Below are 23,533 nucleotides of genomic sequence, written 5' to 3' on the forward strand. Positions count from 1 at the left end.
AACCCAAAACTTGCCAAATAAATTCCCTCTAAGAACTATTTGATATAAAGAAGGTAATTATTGTAATACGTATTTTATTTAAGATGTGCTTGAATAAGCCTATTCATATTTTAAATTTTAAGGCTTTAAAATTCTTACATAATATTTTAATATATAGTTTTGTACACGAATATGTGACATGGTTTACTAAAGAGAGTAGAAGATTGCAAATGATAGAGAATATAACTGGTAACTCAGTAAAGATAAATAAATTTAAAGGCTAATCAAGTTAAGCCTTGTTAATGCTAAGCTAGATAAGATACCTGAAATTCTACGCTTAAAAATACATCCACCTTGTATCCCAAACAATCGATAGATTCCATGCAATCTCTATCAAAATTTCAATGACTTTTTTTGCAGAAATAGAAAAACCTATTCTAAAATTCATAGATTAAGGGACCCCAAATAGCAAAAACAATCTTGATAAAGATGAACAAAGCTGGAAGACTCATAGTTTATTATTTTGAAACTTTCTATAATGCTAAAGTAATCAAAACAGTGTGGTACTAGCATAAAGACAGACATAAACCCAGAGAACAGAATAGAAAGACCAGAAATAACTCTCACATATACAGCCAAATGATTTCTGACAAGGGTTCCAAAGCCATTCAATGGAAAAGGACAGTTTATCCAACAAATTGTGCTGGAAAAACAAGATATCCATGTGCAAAAGAATTAAGTTGGACCCTTATCTGACACCATATACAAAAATTAACCCAAAATGGATCAAAGACCTAAAATTAAGACCTAAAACTATAAAACTCTTAAAAGAAAACACAAGCAGAAGCTTCATGGCATTCAATTTAACAATGATTTTTTGGATACGATACCAAAAGCACAAGCAATGAAATTAAACATAGACCAAGCGGACTTTTAAAAACTAAAAATTTGTGCATCGAAAGACACTCTCAACAGAGTAAAAAGGCAACCCACAAAATGAAAAAAAAATTTGCAAATCATATCTCTAATAAGGAATTGATATCCAAAATGTAAGAGAACTCCTACAACTCAACAACAAAACAAAAAATCTGAATCAAAAATGGGCAAAGGACTTGAACAGAAATTTTTCCATAGAAGTTAGACAAATGGCCAATAAGCACATGAAATGATGCTCAATATCACTAATCGTTAGGGAAATGCAAAAGAAAACTACAATGAGATATCATCTCACACAAATTAGGATGGCTATCAAAAAAAGAAAAGGAAAGAAAAAATACAAGATTTGGGAAGGATGTGGAGATACTGAAACCCTCATGCGTTGTTGGTAGGAATATAAAATAGTACAGCCACTATGGAAAACAGTATGATGGTTCCTCATGCCGATGAACCTTGAGGGCATTACACTAAGTGTAATACGTTGGACAAACGTGGAATCTCAAAAAGTGAAACTCATAGAAACAGAGTAGAATTGTAGCTGCCAGGAGCTGGAGAGGGAGGTGAATAAGGAGATACTGGTAAAAGTGTACAAATTTTCAGTTATAAGATGAATAAATTCTGGAGATTTAATATATAGCATAGTGACTATAGTTAATACTATATCAGATACTTGAAACTTGCTAAGAGAGTAGACCTTAAATGTTCCCATTTAAGGTAACTATGTGAGGCGATAGAAATAGATATGATAACTAACTTGCCTGTGGTAATCATTTCACAATATCTGTGTATATCAAAGCATCATATTGTATACCTTAAATGAATACGATCTTAAATGTCAATTATATCTCAATAAGGCTGAGGAAGAAAAAGTTCTAAGGAGACATAAACAATATTTTAAACACACATGTGCAATAAAGACATTAAAATTGTGAGGAAACTTTCAATTTACAAATAATAAAATAGAAATAGAATTGTCATATATCGGCCAGACACAGTGGCTCATGCCTGTAATCCCAGAACTTTGGGGGGCCGAGGTGGGTGGATTGTCGGAGGTTGGGAGCTCGAAGCCAGCCTGCGCAACATGGTGGAACCCCATGAAATATAAAATATAAAAATTATCCTGGATAATAAAAATTATCCAGGCATGGTGGTGGGCACCTATAATCCCAGCTACTTGGGAGGCTGAGGTAGGAGAATTGCTTGAACTCAAAAGGTGGAGGTTGCAGTGAGCCAAGATCCGGTCACTGCACTCCAGGGCAGGCAACAGAGAAACTCTGTCTCAAAAAAAAAAAAAAAAGGAATTGTCATATTTCTAGAAATGTGACTTCTGGCCATATAAAGAACTGAAAACAGGGTCTCAAAGAGATATCTGCAGACCACATTCATAGCAGCATTGTTCATAATAGCTAGAACATGGAAGCAAACCAAGCATCCACTGACAGTTGAATGGATAAGCGAATTGTGGTATAAACATATAACCAAGTATTAGCCTTAAAAAGAAAGAAATTCTAAGGTAATTGGGTCCATTCCAAGATGGCCGAATAGGAACAGCTCTGGCCTGCACCTCTCAGCGTGATCAATGCAGAAGACAGGTGATTTCCGTATTTCCAACTGACGTACCTGGATCATCTCATTGGCACTGGTTGGACAGTGGGTGCAGTCCACGGAAGGCGAGCGGGGCAACACCTCACCCGGGAAGAACAAGGGGTTGGGGGATTTCCCTTTCCTAGCCAAGGGAAGCCATGACAGATGGTACCTGGAAAAACAGGACACTCCTGCCCAAATACTGCGCTTTTCCAACGGTCTTAGCAAACGATACACCAACAGATTGTACCCTGCACCCAGATCAGCAGGTCCAACACCCACGGAGCCTTGCCAACTGCTAACGCAGCAGTCTGAGATCGACCTGTGAGACAGCAGCCTGGCACGGGGAGGTACGTCCGCCATTGCTGAGGCTTGAGCAGGTAAATAAAGCGGCTGTGGAAGCACGAATGGGGTGGAACCAATGGCAGTTCAGCAAGGCCTGCTGCATCTGTAGGCTCCACCTCTGGGGGCAGGCCATAGCTGAACAAAAAGCAGCAGAAACTTCTGCAGACTTAAACGTCCTGTCTGATAGCTCTGAAGAGAGCAGTGGTTCTCCCAGCACAGTATTTGAGCTTAGAGAACAGACAGACTGCCTCCTCAAGTGGGTCCCTGATCCCCAAGTAGCCTACCTGAGAGACACTTCCTATTAGGGGCAGACTGACACCTCACAGAGCTGGGTGTGCCTCTGGGAGGAAGCTTCCAGAGGAAGGATCAGGCAGCAATATTTGCTGTTGTGTAATATTTGCTGTTCTGCAGCCTCCGCTGGTGATACCCAGGCAAATGGTCTGGAGTGGACCTCCAGGAAACTCCAACAGACCTGCAGCTGAGGGACCTGACTCTTAGGAGGAAAACTAACAAACAGAAAGGAATAGCATCAACATCAATAAAAAGGACATCCACACCAAAACCCCATCTGTACGTCACCAACCAAGACCAAAGGCAGATAAAACCACAAAGATGGGAAGAAATCAGAGCAGAAAAGATGAAAATTCTAAAAACTGGAGCGCCTCTTCTCCTTCAAAGGAACGCAGCTCCTCACCAGCAACGGAACAAAGCTGGACAGAGAATGACTTTGATGAGCTGACAGAAGTAGGCTTCAGAAGGTCGGTAACAACAAACTTCTCAGAGCTAAACAAGGATGTTCGAACCCATCACAAGGAAGCTAAAAACCTTGAAAAAAGAAGAGGAATGGCTAACTAGAATAAACAGTGTAGAGAAGACCTTAAATGACCTGATGGAGTCGAAAACCATGGCAGGAGAACTACGTGACGCATGCACAAGCTTCAATAGCTGATTCAATCAAGTGAAAGAAAGAGTATCAGTGATTGAAGATCAAATGAATGAAACAAAGCAGGAAGACAACTTTAGAGAAAAAAGAGTAAAAAGAAATGAACAAAGCCTCCAAGAAATATGGGACTAAGTGAAAAGACCAAATCTATGTTTGATTGGTGTACCTGAAAGTGACGGTGAGAATGGAACCAAGATGGAAAATACTCTTCAGGATATTATCCAGGGGAACTTCCCCAACCTAGGAAGGCAGGCCCACGTTCAATTTCAGGAAATATAGAGACCACAATATAGATACTCCTCGAGAAGAGCAACCCCAAGACACATAATTATCACATTCACCAAGGTTGAAATGAAGGAAAATATGTTAAGGGCACTCAGAGAGAAAGGTCGGGTTATCCACAAAGGGAAGCCCATCAGACTAACAGCAGATATCTCAGCAGAAACTCCACAAGTCCGAAGAGAGTGGGGGCCCAAATTCAACATTCTTAAAGAAAAGAATTTTCAACCCAGGATTTCATATCCAGCCAAACTAAGTTTCATAAGTGAAGGAGAAATAAAATTCTTTACTGACAAGCAAATGCTGAGAGATTTTCTCACCACCAGGCCTCCTTACGAGAGCTCCTGAAGGAAGCATTGAACATGGAAAGAAACAACCGGTACCAGCCACTGCATGGCAAATTGTAAACACCAAAACATGCCAAATTGTAAACACCATAGATGCTAGGAATAAACTGCATCAACTAATGGGCAAAATAACCAACTAACATCATAACGACATGATCAAATTCACATATAACAATATTAACCTTAAATGTAAATGGGCTAAATGTCCCAATTAAAAAACACAGACTGCCAAATTGGATAGATTCAAGACTCATCTGTGTGCTGTATTCAGTAGATCCATTTCTTGTGCAAAGACACACATAGGCTCAAAATAAAGGGATAGAGGAATATTTACCAAGCAAATGGAAAGCAAAAAACAAAAAAACAATGGTTCCAATCTTAGTCTCTGATAAAACAGACTTTAAACCAACAAAGATCAAAACAGACAAAGAAGGGCATTACATAATGGTAAAGGGATCAATGAGGCAAGAAGAGCTAACTATCCTAAATATATATGCGCCCAATACAGAAGCACATATTTTCATAAAGCAAATCCTTAGAGACCTACAAAGAGACTTAGACTCTCATACAATAATAATGGGAGATTTTAACACCCTACTGTCAATATTTGACAGATCAACGAGACAGAAGGTTAACAAGAATATCCAGGACTTGAACTCAGCACTGCCCCAAGCAGATGTAATAGACATCTACAGAACTCTCCACCCCAAATCAACAGAATATACATTCTTCTCAGCACCACATTGCACTTATTCCAAAATAGACCCAATTGTTGGAAGTAAATCACTCCTCAGCAAATGTAAAAGAACAGAAATCACAATAAACTGTCTCTCAAACAACAGTGCAATCAAATTAGAACTCAGGATTAAGAAACTCACTCAAAACCGCACTACATGGAAACTGAACAACCTGCTCCTGAATGACTACTGAGTATATAAGAAATGAAGGCAGAAATAAAGATGTTCTTTGAAACCAGTGAGAACAAAGACACAACATACCAGAATCTCCGGGACACATTTAAAGCAGCGTGTAGAGGGAAATTTATAGCACTAAATGCCCACAAGAGAAAGCAGGAAAGACCTAAAATTGACACTCTAACAACACAATTAAAAGAACTAGAGGAGCAAGAGCAAACACATTCAAAAGCTAGCAGAAGGCAAGAAATAACTAAGATCAGAATAGAACTGAAGGACACAGAGACAAAAAATAACCCTTCAAAAAAATCAATGAATCCAGAAGCTGATTTTTAGAAATGATCAACAAAACTGACAGGCTGCTAGCAAAACTAATAAAGAAGAAATGAGAGAAAAATGAAATAGATGCAATAAAAACTGATAAAGGAGATATCACCACTGATCCCACAGAAATACAAACTACAAAAAGACAATACTATAAACACCTCTATGCAAATAAAGTAGAAAATCTAGAAGAAATGGATAAATTCATGGACACACACACCCTTCCAAGACTAAACCAGGAAGAAGTTGAATCTCTGAATAAACCAGTAAGAGGCTCTGAAATTGAGGCAATAATTAATGGCCTACCAACCAAAAGAAGTCTAGGACCAGATGGATTCACAGCCGAATTCTACCAGAGGTACAAAGAGGAGCTGGTACCATTCCTTCTGAAACTATTCCAATCAATAGAAAAGAGGGAATCCTCCCTAACTCATTTGATGAGGCCAGCATCATCCTGATACCAAAGCCTGACAGAGATACAACAACAAAAAAAGAGAATTTTAGACCAATATAGCTGATGAACATTGATGTGAAAATCCTCAATAAAATACTGGCAAACTGAATCCAGCAGCACATCAAAAAGCTTATCCACCATGATCAAGTCAGCTTCATCCCTGGGATGCAAGGCTGGTTCAACATACACAAATCAATAAACATAATCCATCACATACACAGAACCAAAGACAAAAACCGCATGATTATCTCAATAGATGCAGAAAAGGCTTTTGACAAAATTCAACAGCCCTGCATGCTAAAAACTCTCAATAAACTAGGTATTGATGGAACGTATCTCAAAATAATAAGAGCTATTTATGACAAACCCACAGCGAATATCATACTGAATGGGCAAAAACTGGAAGCATTCCCTTTGAAAACTGGCACAAGACAGTGATCCCCTCTCTCACCACTCCTATGCAACATAGTATTGGAACTTCTGGACAGGACAATCAGACAAGAGAAAGAAATAAAGGGTATTCAATTAGGAAAAGAGGAAGTCAAATTATACCTGTTTGCAGATGACATGATTGTATATTTAGAAAATGCTATCATCTCAGCCCAAAATCTCTTTAAGCTGATATGCAACTTCAGCAAAGTTTCAGGATACAAAATCAATGTGCAAAAATCACAAGTATTCCTATACACCAATAACAGAAAAACAGCCAAATCATGTGTGAACTCCCATTCACAATTGATACAAAGAGAATAAAACACCTAAGAATCCAATTTACAAGAGATGTGAAGGACCTCTTCAAAGAGAACTACAAACCACTGCTAAACGAAATAAAAGAGGACACAAACAAATGGAAGAACATTCCATCCTCATGGATAGGAAGAATCAATACCATTAAAATGGCCATACTGCCCAAGGTAATTTATAGATTCAATGCCATCCCCATCGAGCTACCAATGACTTTCTTCACAGAACTGGAAAAAACTACTTTAAAGTTCATATGGAACCAAAAAAGAGCCTGCATTGCCAAGAGAATCCTAAGCAAAAAGAACAAAGCTGGAGGGAGGCATCATGCTACCTGACTTCAAATTATCCTACAAGTCTACAGTAACCAAAACAGCATGGTACTGGTACCAAAACAGATTATATCGACCAATGGAACAGAACAGAGGCCTCAGAAAAAACACCACATATCTACAACTATCTGATCTTTGAGAAACCTGACGAAAACAAGAAATGGGGAAAGGATTCTCTATTTAATAAATGGTGCTGGGAAAACTGGCTAGCCATATGTAGAAAGCTGAAACTGGATCCCTCCCTTACACCTTATACAAAAATTAATTCAAGACGGATTAAAGACTTAAATGTTAGACCTAAAACCATAAAAATCCTAGAAGAAAACCTAGGCAATACCATTCAGGACCGAGGCATGGGCAGGGACTTTATGTCTAAAACACCAAAAGCAATGGCAACGAAAGCCAAAATTGACAAATGGGATCTAAGTAAACTAAAGAGCCTCTGCACAACTAAAGAAACTACCATTGGAGTGAAAAGGCAACCTACAGAATGGGAGGAAAATTTTTGCAATCTACCCATCTGACAAAGGGCTAATATCCAGAATCTACAAAGAACTTAAACAAAATTTACAAGAAAAAAACAACCCCATCAAAAAGTGGGCAAAGGATATCAACAGACACTTCTCAAAAGAAGACATTTATGCAGCCAAAAGACACATTAAAACATGCTCATCATCACTGGTCATCAGAGAAATGCAAATCAAAACTACAGTGAGATATCATCTCACATCGGTTAAAATGGAGATCATTAAAAAGTCAGGAAACAACAGATGCTGGAGAGGATGTAGAGAAAGAGGAATGCTTTTATTTTGTTGGTGGGAGTGTAAACTAGTTCAACTATTGTGGAAGACAGTGTGGCAATTCCTCAGGGATCTAGAACTAGAAATACCATTTGACCCAGCATTCCCATTACTGGGTATATACCCAAAGGATTATAAATCATGCTGCTATAAAGACACATGCACATGTTTACTGCAGCACTATTCACAATAGCAAATACTTGGAACCAACCCAAATGTCCATCAATGATAGAGTGGATAAAGAAAATGTAGCACATATACACCATGGAGTACTATGCAGCCATAAAAAGGATGAGTTCATGTCCTTTGCAGGGACATGGATGCAGCTAGAAACCATCATTCTGAGCAAACTATCCCAAGGACAGAAAACCAAACACCACCTGTTCTCACTCATAAATGGGAAATGAACAATGAGAACACTGGGACACAGGGCGGGGAACATCACACACCAGGGCCTGTTGTGGGATGGGAGGCAGGGAGAGGGATAGCATTAGGAGAAAAACCTAATGCAAATGATGAGTTAATGGGTGCAGCCAACCAACATGGCACATGTATACCTATGTAACAAACCTGCACATTGTGCACATGTACCCTAGAACTTAAAGTACAATGAATGAATTAGTGAAGAAAGAAGAAAGAAAGAAGAAAAAAAGAAAGAAAGAAAGAAAGAAAGAAAGAAAGAAAGAAAGAAAGAAAGAAAGAAAGAAAGAAAAGAAAGAAAGAGAAAGAAAGAAAAAGAAATTCTGACATGTGCTTCAATGTAGATGAACCTTGAGGACATTATTCTAAGTGAAATACAACAGACACAAAACGACAAATACTGCATGATTTTGCTTAGATGACGTACTTAAGAGTAGTCAAAAATCAGAAAGTAGAATAGTGGTTGCTAAGGGGAAAAAGAAATTGAGAATTATTGTTAAAAACGTAGAGAGTTAAAGTTTTACAAAATGAAGAACTTTCAAGATGTATAGTTCTTAAACGCTGTAAGATTAAATACTATTGTACTAACACTAGAAGAAGTTACGTAATGGGTCACAAAATCAGCACTACTGCCAACCCAAAGACTACCAGGTCACTTCTGAATAGGGACCACCCACCACGTTTCCCATCACTCAATACTCTTTCCCTGATATCAGCTGCTATGGTGATATCATAACAATGGTGTAAACCTACAATGGTGTAAATAGGATCCATTAGAGTTTCTCTATGAAGACATCGACATCTCTCGGTCTGGCTTCTGGATCTTCTGCTTCCTATTAGCAACCTTGAAGTCACTATCTACTCTGGTTGTGACTTACTTAAGAGCAGATGTAACCTGCTAGGCATGCACTGATTTACAGTATTAACTGCAGCATAAACAAAGCTTACATTATAAAAAGGAAGTAATTCATCAATAAAAATCATGTCAAATATTAAGTATAAAATTGTTTACATGTCTTTTCCTACTGCGAATCACATATCCATGGAAAATAAACGAAGGAAGGACAAACTACTTGATAGTTGCTTCAGGAGTTGCTCTTTTCTCCCTACTCTCAGTACTTCTCCTTTACTAACCATAGCTGTGACTTAATGAAATTCTACAGAATCTTACTACGAGAATTGTCAACATATGAAGCAGCAGATTCTAGAATTTTAACCATCCTTTCACTTAGAAAGAAACTGAACAAGTTAACATTAATGATGACCTAGTTCTGGAGGAAAAAGGTCTAATATGATCCAAAAGAAACTTCAGAAGTTCCAAATGTGTTAAAAGGAAGCAGCTACCACAAAAGCAGCTTAAGAAGAAAGACAGATGCCAACTCAAAAGGCTCACTATGGAAAGCAAGCTCTTCACCCCTAGTGAAGAAGGCGACCACCTAAGAAGATGCCTTTGAAAGTCAAAATCAGTCACCCTACTACACATGTTCAAATCATTCATTTTGGACCAGAAAATCAGAAAAGTTTCTATACAGAGAAACTACTCCAGAAGTTGTTCCTAGAGAGTTAAGATTATATAGCTTAACCAGTCTTAAAGTGTTTTTTTAAAAAAAGGCATAACAAAAGAACAACTAGATAGTGTTCTACTAATCTGCATGAACAATTCTGAATAAATTTGAAGTCAATGTCCATTAAAAAGAATACTTTTATCAAAAGCCCAAGATAGTAAACACATTTTAAGAAGAAATTACAGAAAATCTTTGGACTGAAAAAGGAAAACTATTTCCAGATTAATCATATTTAACTATCATTAAAAAGTTACATACATATGTACATAATAAAAATTTATAAAAATTTTTAAAACTTACAAAATTATATACATAATAAAATATCCTTTACTTTTGTTGTAAAAAGCTAAATATCTTTTTCTAACTTTTATTTTAGGTTCAGAGGCACATGTGCAGGTTTATTATACAGGGAAATTGCATATCATGGGGATTTGGTGTAAAGATTATTTAGTCACCCAGGTGGTAAGCATAATACCTGATAGGTAGATTTCCATCCCCACCCTCCTCCCATCTTCCACCCTCAAGTAAGTCCCAGCGACTATTGTTCCCTTCTTTGTGTCCATGTGTATTCAATGTTTAGCTCCCACTTAAAAGTGAGATCATGCAGTATGTGGTTTTCTGTTCTTGTGTTAGTTTGCTTAGGACACTGGCATCCAGCTCCATCCATGTTGCGGTAAAGGGCATGATCTCATTCTCTTTTATGACTGCACAGTATTCCATTATGTGAAATTTGGAATTCCAAAATGTGATATATGTACATTTTAAAAATCCACTCTACCACTGAATGGCTTTTAGGTTGATTCCATGTCTTTGCTATTAGCTGCAATGAACATACATGTCCATATGTCTTTATGGTAGAACGATTTATATTACCTTGGGTATATACTGAATAATGGAATTATATACTGAATAATATAGTGAAATGGTAATTCTATTTTTAATCTCTTTGAGAAATTGCCAAACTGCTTTCCACAATGGCTGAACTAATTTACATTCCCAACAGCAGTGTTACTGATTTTTGTATATGGTGTAAGGAAGGGATCCAGTTTCAATCTTCTGCCTTTGGTTAGCCAGTTATCCCAGCACCATTTATTGAATAAGGAGTCCTTTCCCCATTGCTTGTTTTTGTCGACTTTGTTGAAGATCAGATGGTTGTAGGAGTACAGCATCATTTCTGAGCTCTCTATTCTGTTCCATTGGTGTGCCTGTTACTGTATTACTATCATGATGTTTTGTTAATGTAGCCTTATACTAGTTTCAAGTCAGGTGTGATGCTTCTAGCTTTGTTCTTTTTGCTTACGATCACCTTGGCTATTTAAGCTCTTTTTTGGTTCCATATGAATTTCAAAACAGTTTTTTTCTAATTCTGTGAACAATGTCATTGGTAATTTGATAGGAATAGCACTGAATCTGTAAATAGCTTTGGGCAGTATGGCCTTTTAACAATATTGAGTCTTCCTATCCATGAGCTTGGAAGGTTTTTCTTATGTGTTTGTATCATCTCTGAATTTTTTTTTTTTTTTTTTGAGTAGTGTCTTGTAATTCCCATTTCTTCTCCTTGGTTACCTGTATTCTTAGGTAGTTTTTTCTTTCTGTGGCTACTGTAAATAGAACTGCATTCTTGATGTGGCTCTCAGCTTGGATGTTGTTAGATTATAGGTATGCTACTGATTTTTGTACACTGATTTTGTATCCTGAAATTTTGCTGAAGTCATTTATCAGATCAAGGAACTATGGGGCAGAGTAACTATGCCATTTTGTAGGTCTAGCATCATATCATTTGCAAACGGTGATAGTTTGAGTTCTGATCTTCCTATTTGGATGCCTTTATTTATTTCTCTTGCCTGACTGCTCTGGCTAGAACTTCCAGGACTATGCTGAATAGGAGTGGTGAGTGAGGGCATCCTTGTTTTGTTCCAGTTTTTAAGAGGAATGCTTCCAGCTTTTGCCCATTCAGTGTGATGTTGGCTGTGGGTCTGTCAAAGATGCCTCCTATTATTTTGAAGTATGTTCCTTCAATGCTTGATTTGTTGAGGGTTTTTATCACGAGAGGATGTTGAATTTTATTAAAAGCCTTTTCTGCATCTGTTGAAATGATCACATCATTTTTGTTTTCAGATTACACTCATTGATTTGCATGTGTTGAACCAACTTTGTATTCCAGGGATGAAGCCTACTTGATGATGGTGAATTAGCTTTTTGATGTGTTACTAGATTCAGTTTGCTAGTATTTTGTTGAAGATGTTTGCATCTATGTTCATGAAGGATTTTGGCCGGAAGTTTTCTTTTTTGTTGTTGTGTCTCTGCCAGGGTTTGGTGTCAGGATGCTGCTGGCCACACAGAATGAATTAGGGAAGAGTCCCTCCTCCTCAAAGTTTCAGTAGGATTAGTACCAGTTCTTCCTTACACAACTGGTAGAATTTGACTATGGATATGTGTGGTTATGGGCTTTTCCTGGTTGGTAGGCTTTTTATTACTGATTCAGTTTCAGAAATCATTATTGATCTGTTTAGGGATTCAATCTCTTCTTTGTTCAATCTTCAGAGATTATATTTCCAAGAATGTATCCATTTCTTTCTCCTCTTCTTTTTTTGAAACAAGGTCTGGCTCTACTGCCCAGGCTTGAGTGTGGTGGCACCATTTTTGGCTCACTGCAACCTCTGCCTCCCAGGCTGTAGCCATCCTCCTACCTCAGCCTCCCGTGTAGCTGGGATTACAGGCGTGAACTACCACACCTGGCTAAAAAGAACTGCTTCTTGGTTTTCTAGCTTATGTGCAAAGAGGTGTTCATAATAGTCTTTCACGGACTTTGGATTTCTGTGGGGTCAGTGGTTACATCCCTTTTGTCATTTCTGACTGTACTTTGGATCTTTTCTCCTTTTTTTATTAGTCTAGCTAGCAGTCTATATTATTCTTTCAAATAACCAGTTCCTAAATTCACTGACCCTTTGTATGGTTTTTCACGTCTCAGTTTCCTTCAGTTCAGCTCTGATTTTGGTTATTTCTTGTCTTCTGCTAGCCTTGGGGTTGGTTTGCTCTCGGTTCCCTAGTTCTTTTAGTTATGATGTTAGGTTGTTAAATTGAGGTCTTTCTTAACTTTTTGATGTGGGCATTTAGTGCTATAAACTTCCTTCCCTCTTAATACTGCTTTGGCTGTGTCCCAGAGATTCTGGTATATTTTATCTTTGTTTTCATTAGTTTCAAAGAATTTCATGATTTCTGCCTTAAGTTCATATGTACCCAGAAGTCATTCAGGAGCAGGTTGTTTCATTTCCATGTAATTGCATGGCTTTGAGTGATTTTCTTAGTATTGATTTCTATTTTTATTGTGTTGTAGTCTTAGAGCATGGTTGGCATAATTTCAGGTTTGAATTTCTTAGGATTGTTTTATGCCTGATTGTGTGGTTAATTTTATAGTATGTGCCATGTGCAGATGAGAAGCATGTATATTCTGTTGTTTTGGGGTGGAGAGTTCTGTAGGTATCTATGAGGTCCATTTAGTTAAGTGTTGAGTTCAGGTCCTGAATATCTTTGTTAGCTTTCTGCCTCAATGATCTAATACTAACAGTGTGGTGTGAAAGTCTCCCCACTATTATTGTGTGGTTTTCTAAGTCTCTTCATAGGTCTCTAAGAACTTGCTTTATGAATTTGGGTGCTCCTGTGTAGAATGCGTATATAATTAGGGCAGTTAGGTCCTCTTGTTGAATTGAGCTCTTTACCATTATGTAATGCCCTTTTTTGTCTTTTGTGATCTTTATTGTTTTAAAGGCTGCTTTGTCTGAAATTATAGCAACCCTCCCTTTTTATCTGAAAAATCTGCCAATCAAGTGGAAAATATAAAAGGAATTTGTTTGGCAAACATAAAGGGATTTGCTTGGCAGCTCCCTTTACTTTGAGCCTATGGGTGTCACTGCATGAGATATGGGTCTCCTGAATTCATGTCTTCAAATGATGAATAATCAAGGAATGATAGCAATGAATAAGAACATAGTGCAGTACAAAGAACATCAGACCAGATGACAGAAAAAGACCTAGATTTGAATTTCACTTCTCATCAGGAAATAAAGCAAATTACCTCTGCTAGCCAACCTTTATTTCTCTATCTGTTAGGATGAATCATATCAAACTGTCATTTTTGTAGGTCAAAAATAAAATGAGGATAATTTTATTTCTGTATAATTGTTGTATTTTCCTCAGAAATGTAAGACAGTAAGATAACATAAATTTCATTATTGCTAAGTCCATGGGATCCTTTTCAGTTTGAACCTTCTTAGACTTTTTTCTGTCAGTATTTGGTGCAACCTCTCTACTGAAATGTCCTTGTCTCGTTACCTCTGTGATTTCACCTTCTTCAGGTACTCCTCCCACCTCTCTCATTTCTCCCTTGTCTCTCCAGAGACTCCTCTCTATGTTCCTTAAACGTTGCATTCCTCATAGTTCTGTCCTAAAACTAGTCCCATGATACAGGGATTAATCATATAACTGTCCAGGTTCATCACTTCTGGTACCTCAAGTGGCTATATGCTGATGATTCAAAAATATACATCTCCTGGGTGGTGCCAGTTCCAAGATGGCCGAATAGGAACAGCTCCAGCCTACAGCTCCAGAGTGAGAGACGCAGAAGATGGGTGATTTCTGCATTTCCAACTGAGGTACTGGTTTCATCTCACTGGGGCTTGCTGGACAGTGAGTGCAGCCCACAGAGTGTGAGCCAAAGCAGGGTGGGGCATCGCCTAACCACGGAAGTACAAGGGGTCAGGGAATTCCCTTTCCTAGCACAGGGAAGCCGTGACAGACAGTACCTGGAAAATCAGGACACTCCCACCATAATACTGTGCTTTTCCAATGGTCTTAGCAAACAGCACACCAGGAGATTATATCCCGCGCCTGGCTGGGAGGGTCCCACGTCCATGGAGCCTCGCTCTCTGCTAGTACAACACTCTGAGATTGAACTGCAAGGCAGCAGCGAGGCTGAGGGAGAGGCGTCCGCCACCGCTGAGGCTTGAGTAGGTAAACAAAGTGGCTGGGAAGCTGGAACTGGGTGGAACACACTGCAGCTCAAGGAGGCCTGCCTGCCTCTGTAGACTCCAACTCTGGGGGCAGGGCATAGCTGAACAAAAGGCAGCAGAAACTTCTGTAGACTTAAATGTCCCTGTCTGACAGCTCTGAAGAGAGTAGTGGTTCTCCAAGCACAGAGCTTGAGATGTGAAAACGAACAGACTGCCTCCTCAAGTGCGTCCCTGACCCCTGAGTAGCTTAACTGGGAGACGTCTCCCAGTAGGAGCCGAATGACACCTCATACAGCCAGGTGCCGCTCTGAGAAGAAGCTTCCAGAGGAAGGATCAGGCAACAACATTTGCCATTCTGCAATATTTGCCATTCTGCAGACTCCACTGGTGATACCCAAGCAAACAGGGTCTGGAGTGGACCTCCAGGAAACTCCAACAGACCTGCAGCTGAGGGTGCTGACTGTTAGAAGCAAAACTAACAGAAAGGACATCCACACCAAAACTCCATCTGTATGTCACCATCCTCAAAGACCAAACACACATAAAACCATAAAGATGGGAAGAAATCAGAGCAGAAAAGATGAAAATTCTAAAAATCAGAATGCCTCTTCTGCTCCAAAGGAACGCAGCTACTCGCTGGCAATGGAACAAAGCTGGACAGAGAATGACTTTGATGAGTTGACAGAAGTAGGCTTCAGATGATCAGTAATAACAAACTTCTCAGAGCTAAATGAGGATGTTCAAACCCATTGCAAAGAAGCTAAAAACCTTGAAAAAAGGTTAGACAAATGGTTCATTAAAATAAACAGCGTAGAGAAGACCTTAAATGACCTCAGGGAGCTGAAAACCATGGCAAGAAAACTATGCAATGTATGCACAAGCCTCAGTAGCCAATTTGATCAAATGGAAGAAAGGGTATCAGTGATTGAAGATCAAATGAATGAAATAAAGCTGGAAGACAACTTTAGAGAAAAAAAGACTAAAAAGTAATGAACAAAGCCTCCAAGAAATATGGGATTCTGAAAAGACCAAATCAGCGTCTGATTAGTGTACCTGAAAGTGACAGGGATAATGCAACCAAGATGGAAAAAACTCTTCAGGATATTATCCAGGACAACTTCCCCAACCTAGTAAGGCAGGCCAACATTCAAATTCAGGAAACACAGAGAATACCACAAAGACACTCCTTGAGAAGAGCAACTCCAAGACACATAATTGTCAGATTCACCAAGGTTGAAATGCAGGAAAAAATGTTAAGGGCAGCCAGAGAGAAAGGTCGGGTTACCCACAAAGGGAAGCCCATTATACTAACAGTGGATCTATTGGCAGAAACTCTACAAACCAGAAAAGAGTGGGGGCCAATATTCAACATTCTTAAAGGAAAGAATTTTCAACCCAGAATTTCATATCCAGCCAAACTAACCTGCATAAGTGAAGGAGAAATAAAATCCTTTATTGACAAGCAAATGCTGAGAGATTTTCTCACCACCAGGCCTGTCTTACGAGAGCTCCTGAGGAAGCACTAAACACGGCAAGGAACAACCCGTACCAGTCACTGCAAAAACATGCCAAATTGTAAACACCATCAATGCTAGGAAGAAACTGCATCAACTAATAGGAAAAATAACCAGCTAACATCATAATGACAGGATCAAATTCACACATAACAATATTAACCTTAAATGCAAATGGGCTAAATGATCCAATTAAAAGACACAGACTGGCAAATTGAATAAAGAGTCAAGACTCATCTGTGTACTGTATTCAGGAGACCCATCTCATGTGCAAAGACACACATAGGCTCAAAATATAGGGATGGAGGAAGATCTGCCAAGCAAATGGAAAACAAAAAAAAGCAGGGGTTGCAATCCTAGTCTCTGATAAAACAGACTTTAAACCAACAAAGATCAAAACAGACAAAGAAGGGCATTACATAATGGTAAAGGGATCAATTCAACAAGAAGAGCTAACTATCTTAAACATATACGCACCCAATACAGGAGCACCAAGATTCATAAAGCAAGTCCTTAGAGATCTACAAAGAGACTTAGACTCCCACACAATAATAATGGGAGATTTCAATACCCACTGTCAATATTAGAGCGATCAACGAGACAGAAGATTAACAAGGATATACAGGACTTGAACTCAGATCTGCACCAAGCAGATGTAATAGACATCCACAGAACTCTCCACCCCAAATCAACAGAATATACATTCTTCTCAGCACCACACAAACTTATTCCAAAATTGACAACACAGTTGGAAGTAAAGCACCCCTCAGCAAACGTAAAAGAACAGAAATCACAACAAACTGTCTCTCAGACCACAGTGCAATCAAATTAGAACTCATGATTAAGAAACTCACTCAAAACCACTCAACTACAGAGCAGAAAACTGAAGAACCTGCTCTTGAATGATTACTGGGTATATAACGAAATGAAGGCAGAAATAAAGATGTTCTTTGAAACCAATGAGAACAAAGACACAACATACCAGAATCTCTGGGACACATTTAAAGCAGCACAAGACAAAGCAGAAAAGATCTAAAATCGACACCCTAACAACACAATTAAAGGAACTAGAGAAGCAAGAGCAAACACATGCAAAAGCCAGCAGAAGGCAAGAAATAACTAAGATCAGAGTAGAACTGAAGGACACAGAGACAAAAACAAAAACAAAAACAAAACAAAACAAAACAAAAAGTCAAAAGTCAACGAATCCAGAAGCTAGTTTTTTGAAAAGAACCACAAAATTGATAGACCGCTAGAAAGACTAATAAAGGAGAAAAGAGACAAGAATAAAATAGATGTAATAAAAAATGATAAAGGGGATATCACCACCGATCCCACAGAAATACAAACTATCATCAGGGAATACTATGAACACCTCTATGCAAATAAACTAGAAAATCTAGAAGAAATGGATAACTTCCTGGACACATACACCCTCCCAAGGCTAAACCAGGAAGAAGTTGAATCCCTGAATAGACCAATAACAGGCTCTGAAATTGAGGCAATAATTAATGGCCTACCAACCAAAAGAAGTTCAGGACCAGACGGATTCACAGTCGAATTCTACCAGAGGTACAAAGAGGAGCTGGGACCATTCCTCCTGAAACTATTCCAGTCAATAGAAAAAGAGGGAATCCTCTCTAACTCATTTGATGAGGCCAACATCATCCTGATACCAAAGCCTGGCAGAGACACAACAAGAAAAGAGAATTTTAGACCAATATCCCTGATGAACATTGGTGTGAAAATCCTCAATAAAATACTGGCAAACCAATTCCACCAGCACATTAACAAGCTTATCCACCACAATCAAGTGGTGTCATGCCTGCGATGCAAGGCTGGTTCAACATATGCAGATCAATAAACGTAATCCATCATATAAACAGAACCAAAGATAAAAACCACATGATTATCTCAATAGATGCAGAAAAGGCCTTCGACAAAATTCAACAGCCCCTCATGGTAAAAACTCTCAAAAAACTAGGTATCGATGGGACGTATCTCAAAATACTAATAGCTATTTATGACAAACCCACAGCCAATATCATACTGATTGAGCGAAAACTGGAAGGCTTCCCTTTCAAAACTGGCACAAGAAAAAAAATTAGCCGGGCGTGGTGGTGGGCCCCTGCAGTCCCAGCTACTCGGGAGGCTGTGGCAGGAGAATGGCATGAACCCGGGAGGCGGAGCTTGCAGTGAGCTGAGATTGTGCCACTGCACTCCAGTCTGGGGGACACAGCAAGACTCCGACTCAAAAAAAAAAGAAAAAGAAAAAAAGAAAAAAAACTAGCACAACACAGGTATGCCCTCTCTCCCCACTCCTATTCAATATAGTGTTGGAAGTTCTGGCCAGGGCAATCAGGCAGGAGAAAGAAATAAAGGGCATTCAGTTAGGAAAAGAAGTCAAATTGTACCTGTTCGCAGATGACATGATTGTATACTTAGAAAACCCCATCATCTCAGCCCAAAATCTCCTTAAGCTGATAAGCAACTTCAGCAAAGTCTCAGGATACAAAATCAATGTGCAAAACTCACAAGCATTCCTATACAACAATAACAGACAAGCAGAGAGCCAAATCATGAGTGAACTCACATTCACAATTGCTTCAAAGAGCATAATATACCTAGGAATCCAACTTACAAGGGATGTGAAGGACCTCTTCAAGGAGAACTACAAACCACTGTTCAACGAAACAAAAGAGGACACATACAAATGGAAGATATTCCATCCTCATGGATAGGAAGAATCAATATCGTGAAAATGGCCATAGTGCCCAACGTAATTTATAGATTCAATGCCATCCCCATCAAGCTACCAATGACTTTCTTCACAGAATTGGAAAAAACTACTTTAAAGTTCATATGGAACCAAAAAAGAGGCCACATTGCCAAGCGAATCCTAAGCAAAAAGAACAAAGCTGGAGGCATCACCCTACCTGACTTCAAGCTATACTACAAGACTACAGTAATCAAAACAGCATGTTGCTGGTACCAAAACAGAGATATAGACCAATGGAACAGAACAGAGGCCTCAGAAATAATACCATACATCTACAACCATCTGATCTTTGACAATCCTGACGAAAACAAGAAATGGGGAAAGGATTCCCTATTTAATAAATGGTGCTGGGAAAACTGGCTAGCCATATAAAGAAAGCTGAAACTGGATCCCTCACTTACACCTTATACAAAAATTAATTCAAGATGGATTAAAGACTTAAATGTTAGACCTAAAATCACAAAAACCCTAGAAGAAAACCTAGGCAATACCATTCAGGACATAGGCATGGGCAAGGACTTCATGACTAAAACACCAAAAGCAATGGCAACAAAAGTCAAAAGAGACAAATGGGATCTAATTAGACTAAAGAGCTTTTGCATGGCAAAAGAAACTATCGTCAGAGTGAACAGGCAACCTACAGAATGGGAGAAAATTTTTGCAATCTACCCATCTGACAAAGGGCTAATATCCAGAATCTACAAAGAACTCAAAGAAATTTACAAGAAAAAGTCAAACAACCTCATCAAAAAGTAGGCAAAGGATATGAACAGACATTTCTCAAAAGAAGACATTTATGCAGTCAACAGACACATGAAAAAATGCTCATCATCACTGGCCATCAGAGAAATGCAAATCAAAACCACAATGAGATACCATCTCACACCAGTTAGAATGGCAATCATTAAAAAGTCAGGAAACAACAGATGCTGGAGAGGATATGGAGAAACAGGAACACTTTTACACTGTTGGTGGGACTGTAGTTCAACCATTGTGGAAGACAGTGTGGTGATTCCTCAAGGATCTAGAACTAGAAATACCATTTGACACAGCCATCCCATTACTGGATGTATACCCAAAGGATTATAAATTATGCTGCTATAAAGACACATGCACACGTATGTTTATTGCAGCACTATTCACAATAGCAAAGACTTGGAATCAACCCAAATGTCCATCAGCGACAGACTGGATTAAGAAAATGTGGCAGATATATACCATGGAATACTATGCAGCCATAAAAAAGGATGAGTCTGTGTCCTTTGTAGGGACATGGATGCAGCTGGAAACCATCATTCTCAGCAAACTATCGCGGGAACAGAAAACCAAACACCGCACATTCTCACTCATAGGTGGGAATTGAACAATGAGATCACTTGGACACAGGAAGGAGAACATCACACACCGGGGCCTATTGTGGGGAGGGGGAGGGTGAGAGATAGCATTAAGAGATATACCTAATATAAATGATGAGTTAATGGGTGCAGCACACCAACATGGCACATGTATACATATGTAACAAACCTGCACGTTGTGCACATGTACCCTAGAACTTAAAGTATAATAATAATAATAAAAAGGAAACTGACTCATAATTTAAAATCTACAACAAAACTCCAAACTTGGATGGCTTTATCAGTTGGACTGGGTTCTTCTAAATATTTTTAAAATGACCTAAATTTTGCACAAATACAGAGAATCGAAAAGGGAGAAATACTTTTTAACTATTTTTATAAGGCCTTGATATAGTTTGGGTCTGTGTCCCTGCCCAAATCTCATGTCAAATTGTAATCCCCAGTGATGGAAGGGGCCTGGTGGGAAGTGACTAGATCATGGTAGTGGATTGCCCCTTTGGTGCTGTTCTCATGATAGTAAGTGAGTTATCACAAGATATGGTTGTTTAAAATTGTGTGACACCTCCCCCTTCCCTCTCTTCCTCCAATTCCAGCCACGTAAAACGTGCCTGCTTCCCTTTTGTCTTCTGCCATGATTCAGCGTTTCCTGAGGCTTCCCCAGACATGCTTCCTGTACAGCCTGTGGAACTGTAAGCCAGTTAAGCATCTTTTCTTTACAAATTATCCAGCCTCAAGAATTTCTTTATAGCAATCTGAGAACAAAACAGCAGCTTGCATAATTTTTGTTCCAAAATATGATAAATATAGTATAAGAAAGAACATTTACAAACTGATCTTTCTCATGAGCACAAATGAAAAAAATCTAAAACAAACATTAGCAAATCTAATCCAGCAATATATAAAAAGGATAATACATCAATCTAGGTATGCACGTTTGGATTATCATTTTAAAATCAACCAATGTTATGACTTTATTAATAGTAGAAAAGAGAAAACTTATACTATCATCTCATTATATGAAAAAAAAAAGTGGCAAAATTCAATACTCATTTATGATTTTAAAACTCTTAGCAAATTGGAAACAGAATGCAATTTCCTCAATAAAAAATAGCATCTTTTGATATATAATCAAAGACATCATCATGGTGGATGGGAGGCAGGACTAGAGATTGCAGCTCTGACTCGGATGAACAGAGCAGCATGTGGAAACTTGCATGGTGAATTTTAGCTCCAGAGCGACTGCAGGAATATATCAGGAATTCCAAGAGGACCCACAGACCCTCTGAAAAAAGCAGACTGCTCCTGCAGGACCCAGGAGACACCCCAAATACTATGAGTACCCAAACTGTGGAAGTGGGAAAGGGAGATCCTCCGCCCCCAAGCACACACCCCTACTGGGGAAACTGGAAGGTCTCCTTTGAGGGAGAAGATTCTGACCTTACCTGGGCCTGAATCAATTTACAGAGCAGAGTGAAATACAGGGGTAGAGGAAGCAGTGGAAAAGGCCCTGGGAGCTTGCTGGGTCCCCAAGCAGGCCATTCTTGCCTGGCATCACAGGGATCCTTCAGGAGGGTGGCCAGCGGTGCGGAGAAAATGCCACAGGGAGAAGGAAGTCTCCGGCTGAATTTTGTAACAATTTGAACCAGTCAAGAAGCCTCCTGGCCAGAACTCAGGGGAGGGCTTGAATCTAGCATCCAGCATGCAGACTCCCCAGGCAGAGGAAGAACTAAAACCCTTTTCTTTCACAGCTGGGAGGTTGGGTACCATGGGGCAAGTTCTCAGCTGTGCTCGCCCACTGCCTGGAAACAAACTCAGTGCTGTTAGTGGGGGGCACAGTGGGAGTAAGACTGGCCCTTCGGATTATGTGGGAGCTGGATAAGGCCTGTGACTGCTGGCTTTCCCCCACTTCCCTGACAACCTGCATGACTCAGCAGAGGCAGCCATAATTCTCCTAGGTACACAACTCCATTGACCTGGGAACGTCACCCCGATCCCCTACAGCAGCTGCATCAAGGCCCATCCAAGGGAAGTCTGAGCTCAGACACACCAAACCCTGCCGCTACCTGATGGTCCTTCCCTGTCCACCCTGGTAGTTGAAGACAAAGAGCATATTCTCTTGGGAGTTCTAGGCCCCCGCCCACCACCTGATCCTCCCTATACTACCACAGTTGATGCTCTCTGGAAAGCACCACCTCCTGGCAGGAGGCCAACCAGCACAAAAATAGAGCATTAAACCATCAAAACTAAGAACCCTCACAGAGTCCATCTCACCCATTGCCACCTCCACTGGAATAGGTGCTGGTATCCATGACTGAGAGACCCACAGATGGTTCACATCACAGGACTCTGTGCAGACAATGCCCAGTACAAGCCCGGAGGCTGGCAGACTTGCTGTGTGGCCAGACCCAGAAGAGAGACAACAATCTCTATAGTTCGGCTCTCAGGAAGCCACATCCATAGGAAAAGGGCGAGAGTGCTACATCAAGGGAACAGCCCATGGGACAAAAGAATCTGAACAACAGCCCTCAGCTCTAGACCTTCCCTCTGACAGAAGCTACACAAATGAGAAGGAACCAAAAAACCAACCCTGGTAATATGACAACACAAAGCTCCTTAACACCCCCCAGAAAATCATACTGGCTCACCAGCAGTGGATCCAACCCAAAAAGAAATCCCTGATTTACCCAAAAAAGAATTTGGGAGGTTAGTTATTAAGCTAATCTGGGAGGCACCAGAGAAAAGTGAAGTCCAATGCAAGGAAATAAAAAAAAAAAAAATGATACAAGAAGTGAAAGGAGAAATATTCAAGGAAATAGATAGCATGAAGAAAAAACAATCAAACTTCAGGAAACATTGGATACACTTATAGAAATGCAAAATGCTCTGGAAAGTCTCAGCAATAGAAATGAACAA

General features: G+C 39.4%; 1 protein-coding gene across 5 annotated transcripts in view; it reads right to left on the minus strand.

The window, feature by feature from the left end:
* ANAPC10 (anaphase promoting complex subunit 10) overlaps positions 1-23,533 on the minus strand; it is a 115,524-nt gene that overhangs the window by 9,217 nt on the left and 82,774 nt on the right. The window lies entirely within an intron of this gene.

The sequence above is a fragment of the Macaca fascicularis genome, chromosome 5, assembly GCF_037993035.2.
Source record: "Macaca fascicularis isolate 582-1 chromosome 5, T2T-MFA8v1.1".
NCBI classification, from domain to species: Eukaryota; Metazoa; Chordata; class Mammalia; order Primates; family Cercopithecidae; genus Macaca; species Macaca fascicularis.